This window comes from Zonotrichia albicollis, chromosome 4 (genome assembly GCF_047830755.1).
Source record: "Zonotrichia albicollis isolate bZonAlb1 chromosome 4, bZonAlb1.hap1, whole genome shotgun sequence".
Taxonomy (NCBI): domain Eukaryota; kingdom Metazoa; phylum Chordata; class Aves; order Passeriformes; family Passerellidae; genus Zonotrichia; species Zonotrichia albicollis.
The window spans coordinates 24,825,479-24,836,270 of record NC_133822.1 but is presented as its reverse complement, the minus strand read 5'-3'; positions in this window follow the sequence as shown (position 1 = coordinate 24,836,270).

Below are 10,792 nucleotides of genomic sequence, written 5' to 3'. Positions count from 1 at the left end.
CCCAAAAGACACATTGCTCCCACTTCCATTACTCCCACTTTTCCATTCATCCAAGCTTGGCAACCCTCTAAGCAACAAATCCTCCCTGGTATTATAAACGTCATGTGCAAGAGAAAGTTCTTTTCTCAACAAATAACCACTCAGGCTGTCATGCCAGGAGGGGGGCATGCAGATCTCCTAGAATGGCTGGGGTTGGAAGGGACCTTAAAGACCGTCCAGTTCCACCCTCCTGCTATGGGCAGGGACACCTCCCACTATCCCAGCTTGCTCAGAGCCCCATCCAGCCTGGCCTTGGACACCGCCAGGGATGGGGCACCCACAGCTGCTCTGGGCAACTTGTTCTAGGACCTCAGCACCCTCACAGCAAAGAATTGCTTCCCAAAATCTCATCTAAACCCTCATTGTCAACAGTCTCTCTCCATTAGCAGTCCCAGGATAGCCTCCATAGAAAGGAGTGCAATACAGATCTGCCCATGTTTTAGCCATCCCTCATTTAGAAGAACATCCTCTGTTTTATTTTCCTTATTTCCTTTCTTTGCAATGTTTTCTCTCCTCTTCATTTTGTTACATTCTTGTAACCATATTCAAATTTGCTGTGATAAGTCATGCAGGAATAAAAACAACATTCAGGATCATTCTTTTATATATTCTGAGGAGGGCCAACTAATTTTTGATGACATAAGGCATTGAATACAGTTTTCCCCTCCATTTCTCAACAATAGTCTCAAAGCAAGAGAAACTCACTAGGATTCTTACTAAGTTTCAGTCATGCTACAATGAAGTAAAAAGGAGTACATAAAATGTTTCAGCTATAAATTTAAAGTAGATTTTTTTAAGTCTGAAGGAAAGATTTATCTTTGTAACTAATTTTTTTTTTTCATTACCCACTTCACAAAGACGTTTAATTAAAGGAGCTAAGTGCAATTGTACATAAATTCCTTATGGATGTGATCACTGCCCATGATCATCATACAGACAATATCTTTAACAAATTTCTACATTTGCCAACATCTCTGTGAAGTAGAATAGTATTAGGGGTAAAGGAAATTAAAGAGCTTTCCCTGCAAAGAAAACTCCCTGCATTATGGAGTAGGAAAAGGATTCATTCCATCTTAGCTAAACATTCAAGGTAAACAAATTTCCCTGTGGAAGCACTCCTGTCTTTTTATTGGCTTTTCCTGAGAAGGAGCCTGTTCCAGTAACGTAGACTAGATATCCCAAACTTTTACATCCCCAGAATTAGATTAGATTAATTCTACTCTTTATAGCACTTACTCTGCTACTCCTGCACTTCAGTCTTCCTGATCTGAGTGAGGGCAAAAAGCACAGAGGAGTAATGAACTGAGATGTCTCAGAGCTGTGCTGTGGCACCAATCCAGGTTTGAGCAGTGCCGCAGGGAACATCCAATGCTGCCACTGCAGGCTGAGCCAGGGAAGATAAATACCAAATTCCCAAAGTGAGTGGTGTTGACAGAAAACTTCTTAAACCACTTCTGCTCTATTTGTTCTAATAAAGAATAGGAAGCATGCTTTTTGCCTTTTGCAAGATCAGTGCAAAGGGAATGGGTGATTTAAGGTTTTGCATACATTTACTTGGGCAAAGAACCCACCAGATGAACCCATCAGTCCAAGGCTGATAGAAATAGCAAAGCCAGTCATGAGGTCTGGCTCTTTTAGAATGTTTCTTCCACAGAAGAGTGCAAAAGCATGGGATATGATAACATCAAGATTCTAACATTTAAGTTAGCTGCTAGTAAATTGGCTCTTTAAAGTTTATTAACAATTCCTATCACACTTAAGATCTGCTCTTTCTTCTAGCAATCAAGAAAAAAAAATACAACACTGTTTGTTCTAAATGTGCTCAAAAGCTGGGTAAGAATCATGAATGCAATTTTGCATAGGAGGGAATTAAGGCGCTGTGTTGCTAAGGATGTAATTGCCAGAACCTTTTGAGATAATTCCTAACATCTGAGTAAGTGTCCTTGACTGAATTCAAATAGAATTTGGGGACATGGGGATTTTCCAAACAGCTCTCTGACTGTATAAAGCCAAAAGGACCCCAGCGACATCATCATTTCTAGAAAACAGACTGGGCAAAGAAATGACAGCCCAGAAATCAGTGCTCCAACTGATTTCTCTAATGCATCAATCTGTTCTCAGGACTATTCCAAGAACAGAAAATATGGTTATTCCTGGACTCACTAACTGAAGAGGAATCACATGAGAAGCAGGAATTGGACACGAACCAGATAAACTGATTTAAACTGAGTGGGGTGCACAGATGAAATGTAGGTCTAGGTAAGCTTGTTGAAATGTAAGTCATAGGCAGGCAAAAAAAACCCAAAATTTGATAGGCAAACTTATCATAGGATCATAGAATATTCTGTGTTGGAAGGGACCTACAAGGATCATCCAGTCCAACTTCTGGCCCTGTGCAGACACTCCAACAATCCTACCCTGTGCATCCCTGAGAGCGCTGTCCAAACTCTCCTGGAGCTCTGTCAGCCTTGGGGCCGTGACCATCCCTGGGGAGGCTGGTCAGTGCCCCAGCACCCTCTGGGGGAAGAACCTTTCTCTGATATCCACCCTGATCCTCCCCTGACACAGCTCCAGCCATTCCCTATGTCCTGTCCCTGGTCACACAGAGCAGAGATCAGGGCCTGGCCCTCCTCTCCCTCTCCTGAGGAAGCTGCAGAACTGCTGTGAGCTCTGACCTCAGTCTGCTCTTCTCAGGCTGAACAGACCAAGTGCCCTAAGCTGCTCCTTGTGTGGCTTTCTCTTCAGGCCCTTTACCATCTTCATGTTCCTCCTTTGGATGTTCTCTGACAGCTTTAGAGCTTTCTTATATTGTGGCACCCAAAACCACACACAATATTCAACGTGACGCCAACCCAGCCCAGAGCAGAGTGGGACAATCCCCTCACTGGCTCTGCCAGCGACGCTGGGCCTGGTAAGATCATGATCATGATGGAAAAGGATTTTTAGCTTGCTTGTCAAGCTCTGAAAGCTTTGCAAGAACTTTCCTTCAGGAAAGAGCTCCATCTGTTTCTACCCATTTCCACGTGAAATGTGGGGAGCGCCTGTTTTATCCCTGTGCTGCCTCAAGTGGAAGCTGGAGGCCAATCCAGGAGAACCAAGGCCTCTCAGAACCTGTGTAGCTCATAACTACAGTTACTAAATACCTCCCCACATCCTACTGACATCACACATTTACCTGTGTATTCAGATATGTTTCCTAAATAATGCCCTCTGAGGAGGAAAACCAGGGAAATCACTTACCAACCTCATCACTTCAGAGGGGTTACACTGTATGAAATCAGTACCTCAGCAATGAGTGACCTCTCACAGCAATTTTTCTCTAGAAAGTCACTTTAAACAAAAGCATCATGTGTCAGTTTTAAACTTAGAAACACTTTGAAAAAATAACGTAGGACTTTTGATTTCAGAGTAATTCAACTTACTGTAAGTATTTCTATAGAGCAATTTTTTTCCCTCTAAAATAAAAAATAGACCAGCTGTCTGCAATATACATATACTTTTAAGATACCACAAAGCCTTTTACTTAAACCTAAAGGTCAATCTGAAATCTTTTGCAGAACCCTAGGTAATATGAGATTCTATAAATTAATTATTTGCTTACTATTTATGCAGAAACTTGTAAGATCCCCCTGCAATTTAAAAATGTTAATTTCTTATCTTTGCAGCAATATTAATGATACTGCTTTCATTAAAAATTGCCATCAAAAAACCAAAGATTCATAGAGTATCCTGAGCTGGAAGAGACCCACAAGGATCACTGAAGCTCTGCACAGGACAGTCTCAAGAATCACACATCTTAATTCTACTTCTCCAAAGAAATTTAAATAATGGTTAATGCAATAAAAATATCATATTGATGGCAGAATGGTACAATGAACTGAACTATCTTCTTTCTGTTTACTTTCAGTTCCTCACAACAGGTATGTCACAACCTAATACAAACAGTTGTACATCAAACAATAAAAAAAATGCCAATTGTGATTACCTTAGGCTGGACTCTTTTATTTCTTCTCACTTGTAAACAAGAGTTACTGAAGAAGCTGAAATCACAGCAGCTCTCACTGCCCCTTTCTTGCTTTTCCCATAATGACAAAGCTCCGTGTTTTAAATCAGTTTCCATTAAATTGTTCTCTTTGTGAGTTAAACTTGACACTGATCCAACCTGTGCCCCTCTGTGAATAAAAGCTTGGGCTGACTGATGATTTTTAGGGTGAGCTGGCTGGAATCAAGTCCCAGGTTGTTTTACCATGTTCCCCAGCAATGACACAAACCAAACTGAGCTGAACTGGGAAGCTGATGCTCTATGAAATCTTTGAGGACTTTACACCAGCACAACATGTTTGTCAATTAGGCTCAGCAGCACTGCAAACCCATCCCTTGGGTGCCTCATTTGCTTTGCTTTCCTTCCTTCTGTTTTTCTAATTCTTTTTCAAAGACAGAGCTGCAGCTTTATCTCACCTGCTCTGAACATGAACTGCCTAATGAGGGTAAATCCAAGGTAATTCCCAGTGTTATTGAGAATCCCAGCAGTGCCCCTGAGCACCACACTCACAGCTCCCCCTTAGCATTCAGAACTCTGGACAATCTTGGAATGAGAGTTTCTATGTAGTCCTGTCTCTGTTTACAGCCCAATCCTCTATGGACCCCTTAGATATTCCATCAGCAAAACGCCTGCCGCTGGAGCAGCCTCAGCTTGGAATATTAAAGAAATGGACCTCACTGGTCTTTTATTCAAGTATTCCTGGCAGACTCCATGGGGAAATATCTAATGCTTAGTCTCAATTCCTTATTTTCTTTACTTTTTTGTGAGAATAATAAAGCAATTCATATTTTTTAAAAAATGCAGAAAAAATGTGACACAAATTTTATTAAAGTGAAAGAAAAATCTTTTAAAAGCAGAGGAGCAATGCCAGCCTTAAAACAATAAAGCCACAGTGGGTTTGGAATTTAAAAATAATAAAAGAGATCCTTAAATCATGGCATCATAGACTGGCCTGGCTTGAAAGGGACCTTAAAGATTATCCAGTTCTAACCCCCTGCCAGGGGCAGGAACACCTCCCACTATCCCAGGTTGCTCAGAGCCCCATCCAACCTGGCCTTGGACACTGCCAGGGATAGGGCAGCCACAGCTTCTCTGGGCAACCTCAGCACCATCACAGGGAACAATTTTTTCCCAATATTCAATCTAAACCTGCTCTCTGTCAGTGTGAAGCCATTCCCCCTTGTCCTGTCACTCCAGGCCCTTGTCAAGAGTCTCTCTCCATCTTTCCTGTGGGCTCCCTTCAGGCACTGCAAGGGCACAATGAGGTCACCCCAAAGCCTTCTCTTCTTCAGGCTGAACAATCCCAATTCCCTCAGCCTTTCCTCACAGGAGGAAAACCAGAAGAAAGCTTTGTATTGACATGTAAGTGCCAGTGAACCATTTAATAAAAAAGGTATATGACAAATGTAATCAGAACGAGGGGATAAATATGGGAATGAACTTTGGCTGTGTAAGTGAACTGCCTAATTGTTACCAGAAAAAGGAAAAAAATCAACCAAACAGCACAAACAATAACAACAACTAAAAAAAAAGAAGTAAGTCTGTGTCTTCCCAACATTTTGAATTTGGCTCATGAAAGAAATCGCTTCTCTCTCCAAACCTCATTTCACTTATAACCTCAGTCATCACAACTGCAATTACATGGTTCCTACTAAAAAAAAGCAAGGATAGTACTATCCATGGGTTTTTGAACAGAATTGTAAGGCAGGATGCAACTTCACAGGACATCCCTGTGCCTATATTTTCCTCCAGACCAGCTCTGAGTGTTTTGGATGGCTCTGTCCATCTGGGATTCTAAACAAGAATCCCAGGGATCTTGTTTATGGAGGCTGGACAGCCTTCTGGTGTAATCTACTTTTAGCTCTTGCAAGATGTCTGCATTTAGCTGCACAGGCCAAAAGCCAGTTTTCAGGAGTGCTGCAGGCACTTGGGCATATCAGAAATGCAGGTGCATACCAGGTGCAGTGGCTCACTGCTGTCCACTTCTTCCCACCCCCAGGCAGTGGAGAGCACTGGAAACCCCTGGGATTCAGGCTGCTGCCTGCATTTCACATGCTGTGTACTCAGATATGTCTTGAACAATGTGCTTGGCCTCCTTTTCTCCAGGCTGAACACCCCCAGTCGCTCCTCACAGGACTCACTCTTTAGGTATCTATCTCAGTATCTACATACACTGAATTTTATTACAGTAATCTCAAAACATTGATGATAAATGGGCCAAAAAGTCCATGCCCGGCACATGTGTATTGCTGTCCTTCATTAAACAGTAGATTTCAAGTATATCTTTTGCCTCGCATTCTTTTTGAGGAGGAGGAATTTGTCAGAAATCATCCCCCAGTGGTGTTTCAGGAGAAATATGTATTTATTGAAAGAGCTTTCCTATTATTTGTAGAAAATATTTTAATAGTGCTCTGCTAATGTGCATTATAAATTCTCAGCATATTAAGGAGATTTCAAAGAAGAACTGTTTCATACACATTACTGCACAAAGAATAATTAGAATTAAAGTAGAGGATCTCAAGCAGCGTCTTCAAATCTAAACAATTCTGTGACAGTGATATTGCAATGTCACTCTCACCACACCAGCCATGTTTTGAGGAGTGCTACCCCAGCCTTGTCTCACTTTTTGAACAACACCACTCACTTTACACCCTTTGTAAGACCTCCCTGCATGTTCAGCCACAGAGTGCAAACTAATGTCATCATCAGGACAGTAATAAATCGTATCACATGTTAACAAATGCGGAATTTGCTCATAAATCCATTTTTTCCTTTGCACAGAAGAAATGAAGAGTGTACAGAGGAGCTGCTGGCAGTATGTGCTGGGTAACATGTTTCAGGAATGATATGGATGAAAATTTGGGAGTTAGGCAGTGTTCCCACTTAGGAACAGGCTGTGATGTGTGGAGGACAGAATGCTTCCCTTCAACTTCAATAACACGCTTTCCCACTCTTTTGGGAGCAGCTGGAAAAATCTGCCTCCAAATTTCTTTGGCAAGAAAGATGAATCAAAGCAAATGAGGAAAGGAGAAGGAGGAGCTGATCTCAGACAAGCTCCAAAGGGGATATAGCTCAGTAGGGAATGTGTTCTCCATTATCACTTATTACTGCAACCTCACTGGGGCAAGTGAAGATACAGAGCACAAAGGTGATGGATGAGGAGAATCAGACTTTATTCCACACACAACCTCCCACCCAAATCAGAGATGGAAAACACATCTCCAACTGGCCATGATTCTTCTTAAAATGATCACTTCCAAACTATTCAGTGCTACATATCTCTCTTGCTGGTTTGAATGTTTCCAGGATCTTTGGCAGCTCTCCACATTTGCAGTTCCTCTGCAGGTAGCCTAACTGCTGCCAACTCTGGGTAAATATAAATCATCTGCCTTTGATTTATGGGCAAGATTCAGCCCTCCTAGAACAGGCTTTGTGCAGGTGGAAGTGCAGGTGGAATGGGTGGGAGCACCAGAACCCATCCACGTGGCAGGGAAATGAGCTTAAAAGATTTTCAGTCAATGATCTTTCTCTCAAGCAAAACAGCTGGGCTGCCTTCCCAAAACCTGGCAGTGGTTTCATGGTTACATCTCCACAGCCAAAGGGAACATTTTTTACAAGGGAATTGAGTTCTACCTAAAATTACTGCAGGACTTCTAGACGTTATCACAGATTATTTACAGGGGCATGGAGTGACAAGATATGGGGGAAAGGCTTAAAATTGAAAGGAAGTAGGTTTAGATTGCATATTATGAAGAAATTCTTTCCTGTGAGGATGGTGATGTGTATTAAAACTCTGTATCCATGTGTGTGAGGACACAGCGGGTTCATCATAATACTCAAAGAATCATAGCATCATGGAATGGCTGGGGTTGGAAGGGACCTTAAAGCCCATCCAGTTCCACTCCCCAGCCATGGACAGGGACATCTTCCACTATCCCAGCTTGCTCAGAGCCTCATCCAGCCTGACCCTGGACACTGCCAGGGATGGGGCAACCACAGCTTCTCTGGGCAACCTGTGCCTCACCACCCTCAGAGGGATAGTGACTCCACCACCTTCCTGTGCTGCCCATTCCAATGTCCAATCACCCGTTCTGTGAAGAAATTCTTCCTGAAAACTGGCCAATTGCTGCATGTTTTCAATACAGGGAAGCACCTTAACATTCTAAGTTCCTGGAGACTTCCATTTATGCCTCTATCTTCTGGGGTCTCTGTAGCTCTCCTAACTTTGTTGTCCTGAATGCATCCTTTTTCCTCACTTAGATATGCTGGGGAAGATCAAGGAATCCCAGAAAAAAGCATGAGGCTGGAAGGGACCAGTGAGTCATCTTGTCCCACCTCCCTGCTCCAGCAGGGCCATCCCAGAGCACCAGGCACAGGATTGTGTCCAGATGGTTCTGGAATGTTCTCAATGGCCAAGACTCCACACCCTCTCTGTGTGCTGTGTTCAGTGCTCTGTCACTGCCCAGGACAGAAGTTCTGCCTCCTGTCCAGGTGGAACCTCCTGGCCTCAGTCCCTGCCCGTTCCTCTGGTGCCATTGCTGGGCCCTGGAGCAGAGCCTGGGCCCTGCTCGGAGCCCTCCTTGCACACAGGGACACCCAGGGCTGAGGGCCCCTCTCAGCTGGGGCTCCTCTCCGGGCTGGACAGCCCCAGCTCCCTCAGCCTTTCCCTGCCACAGATGCTCCAGGCCCTGAATCATCTCTGCAGCCTCCACTGGCCCCAGTCCAGGAGCTCCCTGTCCCTGCTGTGCTGAGGAGCCCAGGACTGGGCACAGCACTGCAGATGTGCCTCCCAGGGCTGAGTAAGATTTGCCCATTCTTACATTTTTGACTTACAGGCAACTCTGTTCCTTATGAAATCATGACAGAGACTCGGAGGCAGCTGTGAACCCCACTCACAAATTGCATTAACACGACTTTTACCCAGGGAGGGGCTAACTTATGCTCAAGAAAAAATACAACAAACATCTGGAGAAGAACTGTATGTTAAGCTTATAACTGAATTAAATAATGCAAGAAATACCTACTAACATTATAAGTCACTGATCTGTGAAAATGTATCAGAGTGAGGCTGTGTTGTTGATAATACTTGACAAGTTAAGATGATTAAGGCTTATTAAATTCCTAAATTTGTTTTTCTGTTCTTGATATTTTGCTCATTTGTCATCTGACCCTCTGACATGCAAACACTGCAAATACAAGTGATAGCCACATAGCTCCACTGCATTGCAATGATAACTTGATGTTATTATGCCCTCTAATGTTGAGTTCCTACATAGTTACAGACTTTTAACATTCTAAAAAATATCCACCTATCTACTAACCTTTATGCTGGGATGGGGTTCACAAGGTATTTCTGAAAGAACTGCCTGATTATAACCCTTTAGAATCTTCAGCTTAATGAATCCTGCAAGGATAATAAAATGAAAGAAAGACTTACACAGATTTACTGGAAGTAAAAAAATGTGTAACAAATCTCTCATCTGTTCAAGGAGGAAAACAGAAAGAGAATCTGTCATCTTTGGCTCTACAAGATGGTCTATCACCAAGCAGATAAATATCATCTGGGTTTCAATCAGTTCTATTTCTTGTGATTTCTTTGTACATTGGAGTATTGTAAATGTCTCCAAGGGCTGTCAGTATGAAAAAGAATTTGGTGAAGGAATTGAGATACCTGGGAATTAAACAGAGCTTTAATACACTAAGGACCATGTAGATTCTTTTACACTCGAAGCCAGTTAAGTCCTTCCATGCTCTTATTCAGCTGAGGTTGGAAAAAATTAACCTTTAAATTCTGAGTTACATTCAAAAACAATTTCAAAAAAACCAAACAATGGGGGAAAATACAAAAGGCAAGAAAAAGAAATTTCAGTTTTTTAATATCCCAAATGTACAAGAAAAACTCATGGTCCAAGTCTTCATTTAAATGTACACAAGTGTTATTAATATTGGGGGTGTGAAGACAGATTCAGCAGAGCAGAAACAGCCTCAACCCAAAAAAGTTCTTTTTTTCATCACAGCTTTTTGGCTTCTTCTCAAGAGAATAATGTCACACCTGAGTGGAGACAGAACAGAAATTCTTTGTAAGCAGCAGGACAGAGTGTTTTAAATGCAAAGAGCAGGGTTTTCTTCAGAGGGTCACCAGAAGTGGTTACATCCTGTTTTCATCTTTGTGGTTTGCACTGATACGCTTCGAGTCTGTTGGGTTAACGAAAGTTGGACCAACAAAAGTGATTTGACATGAAAGGCAGAATAAATTTATCTGCTCAGAGCAAATGACACCAAATCCCTCTGCTAAAAATTAAAGAGCAGTTTATGGAATTCCTGATGCACTTGATCTCAGGAAATGGCATTTGGGCAATTTTGCTTCTATAAGGAAAATAATGGGAAAAGACTTGTTTCCCTAATTAAATCCCATGTCTCTGAATGAGGATTAAGATATATCTCTATTATTAAACCACTTTAAAGATACAGGTTTTCATATTAACAGACTATCTAAGAACAACCAATACAGACCTGGGAAATTAAAGTTTTGGATCTTTTGAATTACAGAAGGTAATAGTCACACACTTAAGAGGTTCTGAATCAAAACAAAATTCTGTTTTCTTCAGAAATAATGAAAGCTGGAATGGTGATCTTTGCCTTACGATAACCTGATTGATAACGCATCAGGAGCAGACAACCAATCTGCAAGGAATCACAGAAACCATTAAC